General features: G+C 46.3%; 1 pseudogene across 1 annotated transcript; it reads left to right on the forward strand.

The window, feature by feature from the left end:
• The first annotated feature begins 4,660 nt into the window (after positions 1–4,660).
• LOC108592692 (AN1-type zinc finger protein 2A pseudogene) lies at positions 4,661–5,613 on the forward strand (annotated as a pseudogene). The gene has a single exon (XR_013520340.1). The product of XR_013520340.1 is annotated as an AN1-type zinc finger protein 2A pseudogene (transcript).
• Positions 5,614–6,002: the final 389 nt, after the last annotated feature.

Raw genomic sequence — 6,002 nt, forward strand, 5'->3', positions numbered from 1 at the left:
CCATTCCACTGTGGTCCAGCCACAGAGAACTGCTCTCTGATCTCTCTCTGACTCCAAGGCCTTTGCACATGCTATTTCTCCTCTTGAAAGTCAGGAAGTCAATTCTAACTGGACTCTTTCTCATTCCTCATTCCTTTGTTGTTAGTTGTTCTGGGCAAGGCTTGCGTGCCGTTCTTATATGCTCCCATAGCATCCTGACTCTGCCCAAGTCATAATTTTAAAAAATTAATTCAAGAGAGATTTACTGAGTACCTGGAATGCACCAAGCCCTTCCGCCTCAGGCCTCCTCTCATGCCGTTCTTTCCACATGGCACGTTCATCCTTTTACTCTTCATCTGGGCAACTCTTATTTATTCTTTGAGTCTCCCTGAATCATTATTTCCTGCAAGAGGTCCCCTGCCCCTTTTCTCTTCCACAGCATCCTGTATGACTTCGATACTGTGATGTCTGTCTCCTTCTCTCCACGTGGGAAGGGGCCAGGTCTGTTTTGTCTGTGATCGCGTGCCCTCCCTAGCTCAGAGCCTGGCATGCAGCAGGCACTGGTCACATATGGGTAAAGGAGTGAGGAGTAGGGCTCTCCCATTAGACCATGACAAGGAATAAAGAATTGTATGTTCCAGGGGTGAACTCAGGTTTTGTGGGGCCTGAAGCTTAGACTTAAGATGCTTTCTTATTTAAGAAAAATACAAAATTACAAAAACAAAATTAGGCAGGAAAGTGGACCTTTATGTAAATTGGGAAAAGAGATAACCACAAATTGTAAAATGTTTAGAGTGGAAAAATACTTCAAGTATCACAAAATATAGAAAAATAATATCATATTTGTTAGTTAACTGCCTAGCACACTACAGTAAGCCTTTCTCCACATTATTTGGCTGAATAATACTCTTTTATCGCCTCTTCATCTATAACGATTTTGTAATACCTTCTGTACAGAGAATGGAATGAGAATTAAGTCCTCTGGCATAATAAAAATTGTACGTATGATTGATGGTTGGGATGCATAAAAACGTGTGACCATAGCCAGACGTACTTGTTTGTAGGACTGCTACAGTTTGTATTCTACAAACACAGGAATTCTGACAAATTCCATTCGGCATTTTAAAAAGGGGAAAAAAAGGAATGCACATAATTGTATCGCTACATTACTCGATATATGACTAGGTATCAGTGAGGACTGAATTGTGACTAACAATCTCACACGTCTGATGATTGGAAGAATTTCCTACGGACTAGCTTCTGGCTCCACACAGTTCAAATCGTGTTTCTCCTCTATTACCGATACGCTTCCAGGGCCAGTTTCCATGGGACACTCACTGATCTCATTTGGTCTTTGGCACTGTATTAAGTGTCACAATGCCAGGTAAGTTGGCACTGCGGGCAGTAAGAGTGTTCCTGGGAGTTCAAGACCCTCCTGGACAATATGGTAAAACCCCACCTCTACTAAAAATACTAAAATTAGCCGGGTGTGATGGTGGGCACCTGTAGTCCCAGCTACTCAGGAGACTGAGGCAGGAGAATCACTTGAACCTGGGAGGCGGAGGTTACAGTGAGCTGAGATCACCCCACTGCACTCCAGCCTGGGTGACAGAGCGAGACTCCGCTTAAAAAAAAAAACAGAAAAAGAGTGTTCCTGGGAGCCACTTCTGCACTGAGATGGCCAGCGAAAGCCAACTCTACACAAAAGTGACAAGATGACTGCAACAACCTAGATATGGCCCATAAAACAACTGTATCCCTAACTAACTTCCCCCTAGCCGGATCCCAAAAATGTCCACGGCCACTTCAGTTCTGGGCAACATGACGGGGAGTGTGGCAGAGGGAAAGTCTGAGTGGAAAGAGATAGCAGTCTGAACTGAGTTAAGTTTGGCAAGTCTCACAAAACATGTGGTCGCCGCAGACACATTACGAGGGCGCCCTTCAGAACTGTCCTAAGGGGTGGCCCTAAAGCTTACGCTTTGCTAACTTCATAGTAAATCTGCCTGTGCCTGTATCGTATTCACTACTATGTGTGGCCCCTGGCACCACGCCTGGCACATAGTAGTTGCTTAATAAATATATGCTGAGTGAGGAAAAGTGTTGCTTGGCCTCATTACCCAGGAGATGGTCTCTTTCCCCAGTAGATCTCGTCGCTTTGTTTGAAAGCTGGGACTCAGTTAGTTGAGCAGACTTACTGGAGGCACTGGGAGAGGAAAGAGGGACCGCTTGGTGGGATAAGCTCTCCCATCTCCTCATCACCGGGCAAATAAGCCAATGCCAACACGTCAGCTGCCCTCATTAGCAGTGAAGCGGCCCTGGCTGCCCTCCTGGGGTCATTCTAATTGGCTCCAATCAGAGAAAGCCAGGTCTGGGCTTTATTAACAGTGACAGCAGCTCTACCGTTAGAAGAGCAGGTAGAAAGGTCACACTGGAAACACCATTTCCAAGCACAGCGTAATTACAGACAGCTCATTCTGGCTTTCACAGCTATGCTGGGGAATCTTTATTTATCCAGCCCTGCTGATCGTGGCCTTCCGGCTTCCTGCTTCCATTTTCTTCCTTGTTGTGAGACGGTTGAACTTTGGGGTCCCACACACGTTTTTTTGAAACAGAGTCTTGCTTTGTTGCCAGGCTGAAGTGCAGTGGTGCAATCTCAGCTCACTGCAACCTCTGCCTCCCGGGTTCAAGTGTGCCTCAGCCTCCTGAATAGCTGGGATTACAGGTGCATGCACCACTGCATCTGGTTGATTTTTGTATTTTTAGTAGAGATAGAGTTTCACCGTATTGGTCTCGATCTCTTGACCTCTTGATCCGCCCACTTCGGCCTCACAAAGTGCTGGGATTACAGGCATGCGCCACCACGTCCGGCTCACATTTTTCTTTATGGCCTTGAGTCCAGCAAGAAGAAAAATCCTGGATTCCTAAGGGTCTGACTCTAGGGGCCTCCGGTGCTAAAGAATTTGAGTCTGACATTCTAGGGTAAGGAGAGTAGGCTGTGTTCTAGACAAGCGTTAAGTCTTTGGAGGACCGTGGTTTGAAGGTACTGGTGACTGAGAAGCAAAACCGCTTCACACTCTAGCAGCCACTCGGCACATCTACCTTGTCTGCTGCTCTCTCGGGGAAATCTTCCCGGACCCGGGGCAGTGAGCCACTCCTCTGTGCTCCCGCAACATTGGGCTCAAGTCTCTATGACACGACTCACGGCATTGTCTTTCATTTATTAGCTTAGCCACCTGTCTTCCAAGATGGACTGCCAGTGACTCAAGGACACTAACAATTCTCATTCATATTTATAGTTTTGGTTTATTCCCTAAGCACAGGGCCTAGCACTTGGTACATACTGACTGACTGTCCAAAGAAGGGAGTGGAAGACATCGCTAATAAGATGAACCAGGAGTTTCCGGACAGCTGAACACATGGAAGTTGCAGGAGGGTGGTGCACCCAGGGAGGGCACGGAAGCTCCATGCTCCTTCCCCCAAACCTCGCTCTTGTGTCTCTTCATCTATGTCCTTTAGAATAAACCAGTAAACATAAGGTCTATAAGAAAGTAATAGGGTTAAGTGAGGTCATAAGGGCAGTGCCTTATCCCATAGGACTCTTGTCCTCATAAGCAGAGGAAGAGACACCATGAAACCTTCTCTCCACACAAGCATAGCAAAGAGGGCATATGAAGATGCAGCCACCCACGATGAGGGATGAGAGCACTCATCAGAACCCAACCCTGGTGGTGCACTGATATTAGATCTAGCCTCAAGAAAGGTGAGAAAATAAATTGCTGTAGTTGTTTTTTGCTTTTTTCTTTTTTTTTTTGAGACGGAGTCTGCTCTTCTTGCCCAGGCTGGAGCCCAGCGGCACGATCTTAGCTCACTGCAACTTCCACGTCCTGGTTTCAAGCAATTCTCCTGCCTCAGCCACCCAAGTAGCTGGGATTACAGGTGCCCTCCACCACACCTGGCTATTTTTTTTTTTTTTTTTAAGTAGAGACGGGGTTTCACCATCTTGGCCAGGCTGGTCTTGAACTCCTGACCTCGTGATCTGCCCATCTTGGCCTCCCAAAGTGCTGAGATTACAGGGACGACCTACTGAGCCCAGCCTCTTTTATTTTTTTCTTCCTTAAAAAGATGAACTTGTGTGGGCATAGAGTTATACAGTAGAAATAGCATGTCTAAGAGGTTAAGTTTGGTCTTGGGAGTAAACTGGTTTGAATTCCAGTTCCACCACTATTTTAATGAGAATTAGGTTTGGCTATAAATGACTGAAACCCCAAAACAATAGTGGCTTAAGCAAGTTAGATGTTTACTTTTCTCTTTCATGTAGAATTCTGGAGGTGGCCACCTCAGGACTCCCAAGTTAGCTCCAGCATGTCCTGGGGGACTCAGGCTCCTGCTCTTTTGCTGCTCTGCTGTTAATAGCCTTGGTCCCATCATGGCACTGGGTGGCACCCTCCAGCTCAAGCTGTCATGTCTGCATTCCACCGGCGGAGAGAAGGCTCAGAGCTCCAGGAAGTTGCGCATACCTGTCCTGTTGCCCACAAGTTAGTCACGTGGACACCTAGCTTCAACAGAGTCTGGAGGATGTACTTACAACTCTAGCAGGCCACGTGCTCAGCTAAAAATGAGGGTCTATTACCGTACAAGAAGGAGAAATTTGATTTTTGAGAAAAATAGTCTCTGTCATACTCACTAGCTATGTGACTTTGGGGAAATGAATGACTCTCTCTGACTCTCAGTTTCCTCGTTCAAGAGTCAGAAGAATGCAAGCAGCTTAGCAAAGTGCCTTGCGTTGCTGAAGGGCTGAGCTGTTATTTTCCTTCGGTTGTGGCTAGGCTGGCGGGAGGTGGGTCCCTCACAGGGAGCATGTGCACGTAAGCATGCCTGAATCGGAGTTTTTATTTGTGACTTGGGGTTTGTTACATCTGCATTTTGAGCACTATTCTCATAATGGAGTTTCCTGATTTGGGGAAGTATTGTTTAGAAAAAACTTGCAAGCAGCTAGATTTTCTTCCAGTAAAATGTGATACATGTAAACAAGATTTCTGTAAAGATCATTTTACATATGCTGCACATAAGCATCCATTTGCATTCCAGAAGGATGTTCAAGTCCCGGTGTGCCCACTCTGTAATATCCCCATCCCAATAAAAAAGGGACAGATCCCAGCCGTGGTGGCTGGCGATCATATGGATGGAGACTGTGACTGTCATCCTGGGAAGAAGAAAGAGAAGATTTTTACATACCGGCGCTCAAAAGAGGGCTGCAAGAAGAAAGAGATGCTGCAGATGGTGTGTGCCCAGTGTCATGGCAACTTCTGCATCCAGCACAGACACCCCCTGGACCACAGCTGCAGACATAGGAGCCGCCCCACTATCAAAGCTGGGTGAGAAGAGACTCAGCTGTGATTGTGCTGGCTCAGAACACATGGTAGCATACTGGGACAGTGTACACTCTAAAGGGCAGAGTGGAGCGACACAGAGCACCGGCCCACACTAAGCTGCTGATCTTAACTGTTTGTTGAGGTAGATGGGAATATAATAAAATTGAATGCTGAAATTGAAAAGAAAAAAACCCACCAAGATTCTGCATGCTAGTTTTCTCATTTATAGAATGGAGGCAACAATAACCCTTTCTTTATAGGGTTCTTGTGAGGATTATTGGAGATATTGTATGTAAAGCATTTCATAGAGTACTGAGCAAGAAAGACTGTAAGTGCTGGCTTCTTCTATTATTACTAGTCAAGACAAGCCCTGAGTGACCTTGAGATCGACCATGAAGAGGATGCTGGAGAAGGTTCCATAAGATTCAGACTCCAAAATTCAACTCATTCTAAGGGGCGGGACTGATGCTGCAACCAGGATTACAGATTAACTTGGCGCACAGTGACTGTGTTGGTACGCTTGCATTTTGAATTCTCTCCAAATAGAGCTAACCTTAAAGGCAACGGGAACATCCTCTGCCTTCCTGCACGTCCTCACTCCCCAGCAATTCTCATCTACAGGGTGCCTTCCCCAAAGCGCTCAGGCAGGAA

The sequence above is a fragment of the Callithrix jacchus genome, chromosome 7 (assembly GCF_049354715.1).
Source record: "Callithrix jacchus isolate 240 chromosome 7, calJac240_pri, whole genome shotgun sequence".
Taxonomy (NCBI): domain Eukaryota; kingdom Metazoa; phylum Chordata; class Mammalia; order Primates; family Cebidae; genus Callithrix; species Callithrix jacchus.